We start from the raw sequence: 12,165 nt of genomic DNA, 5'->3' as shown, positions 1-12,165 counted from the left end.
GTTTCTGAATTTTTTTAAAAATTCCATAAAAACAACTGGGACTCTGGAATACAGCTGCCCTTGTTAGCATTCCAAAAATTAAAGCTCTGATCTGCTTTGGCCAGGAACACTCTAGAAATAATGAAGTCCAGCTTTCACATGGAAGATTAGCATGTTTAAAAACGTAGCTTAGAACTACTCTCATTGGACAAACTATCTCTATTTCTATGAAATCAAAAAGTAATAATTAGATGTTAAAAAATAATGAAATAAATTTACTCCAAGTGGAGGCATCCTCCCTTATATTTGTCAAGCATCATTGTATTAAGCCTCTTTGTTCCTCCTATTTTTTATATTGAGAGCTCAGCAGTTTAATGACAGTGGTAGAGAGGACAATTCTCCCTAACTTTTACTGGGCGCTGAGCAAATGCCAGATATTCTCTTTCCATCCTTTCTTTCATCTTCACAACCGCTCCCAGTGAAACTAGACCCCCTAAAACTCAGCTCCTCTGTCAAATTAATAATTAACCGCTCTACCCAAATCTTTATTTCCTTTCTTGTCCCGCACCTGTTCCCCTTCAAAATTGAGGAGTATCAAAGAAAAGGCGGGATTGAAACTGAGCAGGATCTCACGAGGCCTTTCCAGGTACAAAATCCCTTTTGTGCCCCCCTATTCTTTTTCTAGAAAAAAAAGGGGGAGGGGGGTGGCTTTAGACTCTTAGGCCTTCCCTGAGTTCCAAAGAGCAGGATTAAGCAGTTAATGATTAGGACAACAGTCACAAAACTCCTAACTCCTGAAGGGAGACAGATCTGATGAATATCTTTCAGTTGTTCTGCAGAAACTGAGACCCCCACCCAGGTGGAGGATGGTGACTATATTCTGACGACAAACACCTCAGACTGGCTGGAACCAGAAGGCTGAGATTCCAGATACATCCCCCCATTACCTCACCACCTACCAATCAGAAGAATGTCCACGAGTTGCTCATGCATCCTATGAACCTCTCCTCTAACACTATCTTTAAAAACCCTTTCCTAAAAGCCAGAGTTTGGATCTTTTGACCACAAGCTGCCTGTTCTCCTGGCTTGGTCCTGTGATAAATCTTTCTCTGCTCCCAACTCAGACATAGTTTGTGGGACCTCACTGTGTATCAGGAACACAAGCCTGGGTTTGACAACACTAGGAGTATTATTACCTTCACCATTTTAGATGAGGAAAATGAAGCAGATAAGCTAAATAACTTGCTCCAGTCGCTTAGTAACTTGCCCCAGTCACTCCAGACTTGACTCTGGATTTGAACTCAGCGCCGAGTTCTCACTGCTCTTACAGAAAAAGGAAAATTTTCTTTATGTTCTCCATGTAGCTTTGACTACTACTTCCCTATTCTTTCCTGTTTTTCTCTCAGCATCTTTTTGTTTGCTTGTTTTTAACAAAGAATTATCTCAATGCACATTTATGATAAAATGTTGCCACCATGAAAGAGCTCCATTTTAAAACATCATACTAAGTTAAAAGATTAGAAGCCTCATCATGTCCCTTGGGACACAGACCATGTCAGCTGTATTTTATTTAATCCTCTCATTAACTCTTTACTTACCCCACTTTATACATAAACTCCAGTAATTCAAGTAACTCCCCTCAAAGCAAACAGCTATTTAATAGCTATTTATGAAGTTGAGATTTTGTACAGCTGAATTTTAAACCCACATATTGTTTACTTCAGAGTCCATGCGCTTTAAGAGGCTAAAATATGTATGCTACCATGCCTGCAGTCAAGAGGATATTTAAGACAACCCTCAGTAAACCAGAGTAACCACATGTTTAGTTTGGGTCTCAATCTAAATCCTCATTAGTCAAATATGATCAGCCTTTGGGAGAGTCCTAAATTCCTCAGAAATAGATTTTAAATTTCCAAATTTCAAGGAATTCTAACCTAATTAGCAGTCCATATGCAATTTCAACCTTTCCTTTTCCCAAGAAGACGTAAATCCAAGAGCTTGAGTGTAGCCCAGCTAATTAGGTCTTTGTCAAACAATAGCCCTTTTCTTTAAATCTGTGGCTTCTCACCCAGATGATAAAAAGCTATTTCAGCTCAAGACTTTTACTTAATTGGTTTGCACCCTCCCAGGGACCTCCTGGGCTCCTCTAGCATATCCCCACATCAGAGTGTAGGGAGAGTTCCCTGCCTGCCAGCAAAGCACAGTTCTAAGATTTACGCCTGGCTTTCATGTTCAGCCACTGAATTAAATCGAAAGGCTTTGCTCCTATTGCTGCAACGACCTTCCCTAAGGAAAGCACCGCTTTGGAAACTTGGGCATGTCAAAGGAAGTTTGTTTACCATCAGAAAAGTCCAGCAGAATTAACAGTGAAGCAATTCTTTTGTAGCTTTTGGCAGCCCCTATGGCTAAGGACCCCAGATCACAATAGCCCCAGTCACCCAAACTTGGAAGGCAAAACTCACATTGAAAAACTAGCTGTTGTAAAATTGTTTCACTCAAAAATATTAACTTTTTTAAGATTCTACTGATACTTATTAAACCCACAAAACTAAAGAAGCTCCTAACTTGGCAACTATTGCCTTATGTTGTAACTATATAGTATATGTAAACTACACAATTTTAGACCTAAAGCTACAGTAATTATTTTGTCAAATTGCTTCATTTTTCCAGAAACTTAAGGCCCAGAGGGTTCAAGTGTCTTTTCCATGAGTAGCAGGGTGGGTCCAAAACCCAGATCTTCTCAATTATTTCTTAGTGTTTAAATTAAAACTTAAAAAAAAAAAAAAAGGAAGAAAAAAGCCTCTGTTAAAAACTTGAGTCACAATTAAATGGTAAATCTGACTCCAAGAGACTATGGGAGGAGAGAGTGACTGGGAAAAGAAGCATAGTCAATGGCACTAAATCAAATAAATGTTTTATTCTCCGAGTGCTAGGACACCGTAAGAAAGAAACACTGACACAAATCTTCCTTTCACTACGGCTCTTTTCCCCCATAGAATGGATCAGATTTGCTGGGATGTACCACCCAGTGGATATATGTGCTCAGTCATGTCCAACTCTTTTGTGACCCCACCAGGCTCCTCTGTCCGTGGGAATTCTCCAGGCAAGAACACTGGAGTGGGTAGCCATTCCCCTCTCCAGGGGATCTTCTTGCCCCAAGGATCGAACCCGCAGCTCCAGTGACTCCTGTAACGGCAGGCAGACTCTTCACCACCAGGCCACCTGGAAAGCCCACACCACCCAATGGATGTAGAGAATAGCATTCTGTATCCTGCAGAGAGTGGTCACTCCATGATTTACAGATCAGCCTGTGTATTCACAGCTGTTAGGGAACAAACATCATGGAAACCAGGGCAAATTTAGCACTAAAATTTCATCTGTTTAGGTCTTTTTTTTTCTTTCAAGCAGTCAAGATCATCGGTTCAGGAGAGTGCTAGCTCTTAGGCATCAAGTGGAAGTCAGCCAGGTGAGAGGAAACTCCACAAAGGGCTTGTGGCCAGGCCGGGCAGTCACAGATTGAGGAGCGATGCAACTGCCACCACACTGACCGCGAACACACACACTGGATCCTCAGCAGAGACTTTTTGAACAAGACTTCAGGCAGCAGAACAAAAATCCCTGGCTTCCTGCCATATAAGCTGGCAGTAAATGAGAGCCAATAGAAGGGACAAACTTAGGCCAAGACAGCTCCCTTGAGGGCTGAAACCTTCCTAGATGTGAGGAGGAGGAGCCTGCTGAGGCCAGATAAAACCCAGAGACACCAACATCTGTCTGGACCCAGCTGCCCTTGTTCTTTACCATATCCAGAAAGCATAACAGAAGAGTACCAGGAGTGTAAAAGACATGGTGTTTTAATGTAGATATTGAAACAAATGCTTGTAATTATCTTATATAAAAATATAATGCTTTGAGAAAATGCTTTACGCTAAGAAAACCCCTAAGTTCTCTCTTTAGCTTTGCCCAAGAACTATTTAGCCCAGAGATTATACAGCCCTCGGCCCCGACATATTCGTTTGTCATTTTACTTCAAAGACTTCAGGGTAGGCAGTGGGATAATGCAGTTGTACACTGAAGCGACTTAGCACGCAAGAATGCAAACTGACTTTAATCCACACTCTGAGGGCAGCTAAATCACATTTCCTAGGGGTGATTTTCTGCACTGGACAAACCCTCACCAAGAGTCAAAATTCCCAAGGTTGCTGGGCAAACACTTCAAGCATCTCCATCTGAATGTATGCAAGAGGCATCATAAATGAACACAAAGGCCTTCGATATAATCTATTATTGGTGAACTGAGTGGTGCTCAGGCAACGGGGACGGGCTGGAAATGTGGGATGGACAGTTTACCCTACAGAGCCAAGCACCTGTCTAGCCTAGCAGCATAAAAATTTTGAGGTGGCTCTTATGACTAGAACTTCATGTGTTCCTGCATCTGTCACATAACAGAGAATTCTGTCACCTGTTCCAACTACAAGGTTAGGAACCCTGCTGGCAGACCGTCATATAACATTGCCTCAGACAGAATTCGTATGTTGGTGATTGCAGGAAAGCACGGAAGAGTGGAGAACAGCAGCTGCATTTCTGGTTGTGTGACTGCTTTTGTACTTGCCGGCTGTTGAATGTATGTTCACAGAACACAATTTGGTCTGACACATGCTTTCATTGTATTGCATCACGTGGTGGTAGTGATATTGTAGATGGGAGAAAAGACAACTTTCGCTTGCTTCCTCTGCTCACAGCAACTACTACATGCACAGAAAGAGCCTGAGAACTGTGACTGGCCACACTGCAAAGCAGATGTACCACTGAAACCACCATCGCCCACCTCTGCTTGTATTTGCTAAAAGTTAAACGGGAAATTTCCCACACTTATGTCCCCCTCTAAAACAAAATCCTATAAAAGCTATGAAGGTAACATTTACCTCTATAACTCCCAAGTGTGTTAGCAACATGATAAAACAGTACAGACAAGAATGCCATATACGAGTGACGTGTGATGTTGGTGGTTGTACTTGGATTGACCCCACTAACCGCTGACAAGATGAGCATCGTGGGATTTTAGGATGACTGGAGGCACGGCCTCTGAAGGTTGAGAAAACTCTGAAAACTTACAGTAGATAGCATCCATTAGGCCCTTTGCTTTGTGTTTTGGGTTTAGGCCTTGTCAGCTGATATATCAAATTTTGTTGCTGTTTTTCACCAGGAAAAAAAAAAAGTTATGCAGAGTATTTTGCTGCCAGTGTGGCAATTTACTGAAAATATTTGTGTATGTGTATTAATATACTTTAGAAGTGACTGATTAGCATTTGCAGTACATAATCATGAAGCAATATTCCAGGTCAAAAAAAGAGAAACTTTCAAGGGAGACAATAAGATGGTAGATATTCTCTAAATCATCTTTGCCTTCAAAGATATTACTCACAATCATGGTCCCAAACAAAATCCTTAAGTCAGCTGGTCTTCTTTTCTAATTTTCCCTTTGTTTCAATCAATACAAGGAGTGTGAAGAATAATCCTCCTGAGAAAATAAGGGACCTTGACATCATTCCCATTACCACCCCCAAATTTGCTGTTATGATTAGAAACAACTTTAGAGTCAAGCACATCTGAGTTCAAATTTCCCTTCTTTCATTATAGGTAGCTAACTTCTCTGAACTATGATTCCTCATCTATCAATCAAAATATATTTAATAATACTAACCCACAATGTTGTTATAAGGACTTAGAAAGATAATATATAAAGAGCATCTGAAAGAATGCCTAGCACATAATCTGTGCTCAATATATGACAGTTTTATTATTTTTCTTATTGACCTTATTTTTGTGAGCAATAATATTATCACTCATTAGGAGCTTGTGTCCACAAAAATGCTTCCTCTTAACAAGAGAACTTACAATGAAGGAAGCAGTGATACTTATAAATTATTCATGAAATTTCCATGAAATAATAGTCATCTTCACTGCCTGGAAGTGACAAATAAATTAAAATTCTGATTTTCTTCACCATGTGATAAGAACATAAAGGCGATCAAACTATCCTGTCATATATGCCACTTTTGCATAAAAATTGTCTTGAGCTGAAAGCGATTAAACAACAGCAAATATAGAATGTAGAAAGAGATCTCTGCCCTCACTTTATCTGCCTAAAAGTGGAACATAAGTTTCACTTTTGGAAGGTGTTCTCCCTTCCCTCACCCATACCAGGAAACGGAAAACAACCACTATTATTGAAGACAGAAAGATCTTAACACCAAGATTGATGTGCACAAACAAGCCTTACTAAAATAGCATTTATCTTTCATTGTTGTTGCTCTTTAGTCGCTAAGTTATATCTTACTTTCTTGTGATCGCGTGGACTACAGCCCACCAGGCTCCTCTGTCCATGGAATTTCCCAGGGAAGAACACTGGAGTAGGTTGCCATTTCCTTCTCCAGGGGATCTTCCCAACCCAGGGATTGAACCCAGATCTCCTGTGTCTCCTGTATTGACAGGCAGGTTCTTTACCACTGAGCCACCAGGGAAGCCCAATTATATTCCATTATTTCCCCCTCACTATATATTTACTCTCCCACAAAATACTGCCCATAGAAACCCAAACCCTTTTTCCTTCACTTAATCAATTCTCCATAATTTATTGATCTTTGTGAAAATGGTATATAAGGCTAACTGCTACTTTAAATCTTTGTTTTCTTTCTATAAGGGGCTCTGTGTTCTAAAATTAAAACATTAACACCAAATGAAATGTATATGTTTTTTCCCCTGTTAATCATTTTGTCAGTTCAGTTCAGTTCAGTTCAGTCGCTCAGTCATGTCCGACTCTTTGCGACCCCATGAATTGCAGCACGCCAGGCCTCTCTGTCCATCACCAACTCCCAGATTCTTCTCAAACCCATGTCCATCGAGTCAGTGATGCCATCCAACCATCTCATCCTCTGTCGTCGCCTTCTCCTCCTGCCCCCAATCCTACCCAGCATTAGGGTCTTTTCCAATGAGTCAACCCTTCGCATGAGGTGCCCAAAGTATTGGAGTTTCAGCTTCAACATCAGACCTTCCAATGAACACCCAGGATTGATCTCCTTTAGGATGGATTGATTGGATCTCCTTGCAGTCCAAGGGACTCTCAAGAGTCTTCTCCAACACCACAGTTCAAAAGCATCAATTCTGCGGCGCTCAGCTTTCTTCACCGTTCAACTCTCACATCCATACATGACTATTGGAAAAACCATAGCCTTGACTAGACAGACTTTTGTTGGCAAAGTAATATCTCTGCTTTTAAATATGCTGTCTAGGTTGGTCATAACCTTCCTTCCAAGGAGTAAGCGTCTTTTAATTTCATGGCTGCAATCACCATCAGCAGTGATTTTGGAGCCCAAGAAAATAAAGTCTGACACTGTTTCCACTGTTTCCCCATCTATTTCCCATGAAGTGATGGGACCAGATGCCATGATCTTAGTTTTCTGAACGTTCAGTTTTAAGCCAACTTTTTCACTCTCCTCTTTCACTTTCATCAAGAGGCTCTTTAGTTATTCTTCACTTTCTGCCATAAGGGTGGTGTCATCTGCATATCTGAGGTTATTGATATTTCTCCCGGCAATCTTGATTCCAGCTTGTGTTTCTTCCAGCCCAGCGTTTCTCATGATGTACTCTGCATAGAAGTTAAATAAGCAGGGTGACAATATACAGCCTTGACGTACTCCTTTTCCTATTTGGAACCAGTCTGTTGTTCCATGTCCAGTTCTAACTGTTGCTTCCTGACCTGCATACAGGTTTCTGAAGAGACAGGTCAGATGGTCTGGTATTCCCATCTCTTTCAGAATTTTCCACAGTTTATTGTGATCCACACAGTCAAAGGCTTTGACATAGTCAATAAAGCAGAAATAGATGTTTTTCTGGAACTCTCTTGCTTTTTTGATGATCCAGCGGATATTGGCAATTTGATCTCTGGTTCCTCTGCCTTTTCTAAAACCAGCTTAAAGTTCACGGTTCACATATTGCTGAAGCCTGGCTTGGAGAATTTTTAGCATTACTGTACTTGCATGTGAGATGAGTGCAATGGTTTTGTCAGTTTTAGTCTAATTTGAACATCCCAATAACAGAAGCAAGAGGGTTTTCTTTCTCTACAAATTTATATACAGTTTGAAACTAGGAAGTACGCATCTTAATTTTAGGGGCGACAAGTAAATATTAATAAATAACTTGAAAGAGCACTTAGTGCTATTCCTTTTGAGTTAGATCTTTGCTACAAATCCAAGAACCAACAGAATCAGCATCACTTGGGAGCTTGACAGAAATGCAACCTTTGAGACCCTATCCGAGACCTATGGAATCAGAACCTGCATCTTAGCAACATCCAGGTGATGTGTATGAACACTAAAGTTTGGGAAAACTGGACCCCTAACTATCCTCATTGCTGTTATTGTTTAGTTGCTAAGTTGTGTCCAACTCTTTGTGACCCGATGGACTGGTTACCCACCAGGCTCCTCTGTCCATGGGATTTCCAAGGCAATAATACTGTAGTGGGTTGCCTTTTCCTTCAGGGGATCTTCCCGACTCTGGGATCAAATCTGTGTCTTCTGCATTGGCAGGTGGATTCTTTACTGCTGAGTCACTAGGGAAGTGGTCATATTCCTCTACTTGCATATTTAATGATACTTTAAGCCTAGTCAACTTGGAGTGGTGGGCATTCTGTTATTCTGTTTCTAATCAGTAGGAGGTGGCTAAGTAAGTCACTGGAGCATAGTAACATGTTATTTCTTTTTTTATACGCAGTTCAAGTCTTGTACAATGCGTACACGGCTCAGAATATCCATGGTGCCAAATTATAAACAAATATATTCTTTTCAATGGATTTTTCAAGCTGCCTTGGCCTAACCATGAGCATCTGCCCCCTGTGCTATGGTCTCTGTAGCAGAGAATACAGTTTACGTAATATGGTAATGGTGAGCTCAGAAGGTAGACACTGTTGATTTGACATTTCCTGACTTCTTGAAATACAAAAGCTCAGTAAGTCTAAGGAATACCTTCCTTCATTTCTTAGAAAAGTAATTTCATCCACATGTCTATTGCTCACATCCACATGTCTATTGCTCAGAAAACTAAGATCATGGCATCTGGTCCCATCACTTCATGGGAAATAGATGGGGAAACAGTGGAAACAGTGTCAGACTTTATTTTTTTGGGCTCCAAAATCACTGCTGATGGTGATTGCAGCCATGAAATTAAAAGACACTTACTCCTTGGAAGGAAGGTTATGGCCAACCTAGATAGCATATTTAAAAGCAGAGACATTACTTTGCCAACAAAAGTCTGTCTAGTCAAGGCTATGGTTTTTCCAGTGGTCATGTATGGATGTGAGAGTTGGATGGTGAAGAAAGCTGAGCGTCGAAGAATTGATGCTTTTGAACTGTGGTGTTGGAGAAGACTCTTGAGAGTCCCTTGGGCTGCAAGGAGATCCAATCAATCCATCCTAAAAGAGATCAATCCTGGGTGTTCATTGGAAGGTCTGATGTTGAAGCTGAAACTCCAATACTTTGGGCACCTCATGCGAAGGGTTGACTCATTGGAAAAGACCCTAATGCTGGGTAGGATTGCGGGCGGGAGGAGAAGGGGATGACAGAGGATGAGATGGTTGGATGGCATCACCGACTCGATGGACATGGGTTTGGGTAGACTCCGGGAGTTGGTGATGGACAGAGAGGCCTGGCGTGCTGCAATTCATGGGGTCGCAAAGAGTTGGACACGACTGAGCGACTGAACTGAACTGAACTATTGCTCACAGTCCTCTTAAAATTTTCATCTTTTTTTTTTTTTTTCTGCAGTGATTGACAAAAGACTCATTACCAAGGGCTTCTCTGGTGTCTCAGTGGTAAAGAATCCACCTGCCAAAGCAGGAGACGGGGGTTTGATCCCTGGGTTAGGAATATTCCCTGGAGAAGGAAATGGCAACCCACTCTAGTATTTTTGCCTGGGAAATCTACTCTAGTATTTTTGCCTGGGAAATCCGATGGACAGAGAAGCTTGGTGAGCCACACAGTCCATGCAGGTCACAAAAGGGTCAGACACGACTTAGCAGTGAAACACCAACAACTCATTACCAAATTTTTGTTAGGTTCCTTTGAGCCCTCAACTAAGCCTCAGTCTTGGCCCTATCCTTGTTAGGACTGGATAGATCAGCTTCAGCAAGAATTCTGCTAAGTTAGTTTAGAGAATCTCCCACCCTAGATATCTGATCAAATTCTTCATCCCCCACTCTTGATATCTAGTCACCTCAGCTTGTCCTATTAAATCAGTTCAGCAAGAATTCTCCTACCCTTGACGTCTCCTCTTCATTACTTTCCATCCAGTGACTCCCTCACTCTGCTCATTGGCTTCAAATCCCCAGCTCTCTTTGCTATACTGGAAGTCGAGCCTGATCTCACACTTCTGTTACAATAGTCGTGACATTTTTCATAATAGTCCTAAGTAGTCTTGCTTACCATTTTAACACCTGTCAAAATAATTTTGTCCTTAACAATAAACTTTTTAAAAATTCTTAATGAGATGCAGCCAGAGCACAGAAACATTGGTAAGAATTCATGCTCATAGAGAACTATGGCACACTCATAGAGAACTGTAAAACACTGGGAACAGTTTAAACAGAATTTACAGAAATTGAACAGAAATTTGAACAGAATTTATTAAAAGTATATCTGAGACTATTTAACTCAAAACAAACAACTTAAGTTATGCAAGGTTGTGATTTTTACCCAGAATGCTAAATATAGTCTAAGTAAAATCAAACATCTAAACAAAAAATGTGAGGTCCCAAAATACTAATGATCTATTTCTGTTTGTATCAATAGCATAAATAGAAATGAGCAAGCTGAACAGAGGTCCAATAATCCTGCATTAACTCATCTCTTGGGCAGGTACCCACATCTAGTTTCACTCACACTGCTCAAGTTAAGCCCAGAAATGAGACAACAGGAGACTCTTCTCACATCCCTCTAAAGGCCATGAAAATGACAACAGGGTGGTTCATTTACAAAGGTCCGGACACTCTACATAACAATGCCCCCATCACATCAAGCATCTCACTAGGGATAATCTTTAAAAGACCTCTAAATACTCTCAAGTCTAAAAATGAGCAAAATAGGTCAAAGTAGATGAAGCTGTAGGCATCTGCTTGTTGGGTGTTTCCCTATCAACAAGTGTCTTTCCCAAGGCTACATTCTATATAACACAAGCCAATGATATGTTCTCAAAAATAAATAAATAAATAAAACAAAAACCAAACAATGGTATCTTGATCAAATAAACTTGCAAAAAAATGAATGTTCTATCTCCCTTGAAAGGATTCATGTGTTCATTAGCATACCCTGGCCAGTGAACTAGATCCCACATGTTGCAACTAAAGACCCAGTGTAATCAAATAAATAAATAAATTTTTAAGATTCTAAACCATATTAGCATTTAGGGTTCTGAAAAGTTCTGAAGGGAAGGAGCTTGTATAACTTTCTTTAATCCATGGTTTTCCCAAATGACAACTGCCACGGAACCATTTTTTTAAATCTTATATTGTGCATTACTCATTGAAAATTGCTGAACTTACAGTGAGGACTTCAAAATCCTTGGGAAAGAAAAGAAGGAGGAGATGAGAAAGAAAGTTATGTTATATAGTCAGTGAACTTTATAAAGGAAAGGATTAAGGTATGGCATTCATAACACTCACACATACACACTCTCACACACCACCATCATTACTTTCTCATCTCTCAAAAAAATACTAGGGAAATTTTGCTTTTCCTTTGAAGGTGGAGACCTTAGAGGTTGAGTGCTGTCCAGCAGACGAGGCCCTACTAGTGACAGGAGGTGAGGACAGGCATGGAGGACAAGAGGCTTTCCATGTGGGGCTGGTGTGAGACACCAGCACTTAACAGGGGCAAGAGGGCCCAGCCTAGCGGCAGCAGCTCACAAAAAAACCTCATTTATTCAGAAAGACAAAAGGCAATCACTGAGGGCACTAGAAAAATAGGAGGAGGACTGGAGAAAGCAAAGAACGGGGAGGGTAATGGAAGTGACCTTTCAACCGTTGTTATTCACCATTTGCTATTATCCAGATAATCACCATGGTGTGATCACTCACCTAGAGCCAGACATCCTGGAATGTGAAGTCAAGTGGGCCTTAGGAAACATCACTGTGAACTA

The sequence above is a fragment of the Giraffa tippelskirchi genome, chromosome 1 (assembly GCF_054371585.1).
Source record: "Giraffa tippelskirchi isolate mGirTip1 chromosome 1, T2T-mGirTip1v1.2.pri, whole genome shotgun sequence".
Lineage (NCBI taxonomy): Eukaryota > Metazoa > Chordata > Mammalia > Artiodactyla > Giraffidae > Giraffa > Giraffa tippelskirchi.
Note: the sequence above shows the minus strand (reverse complement) of the source record.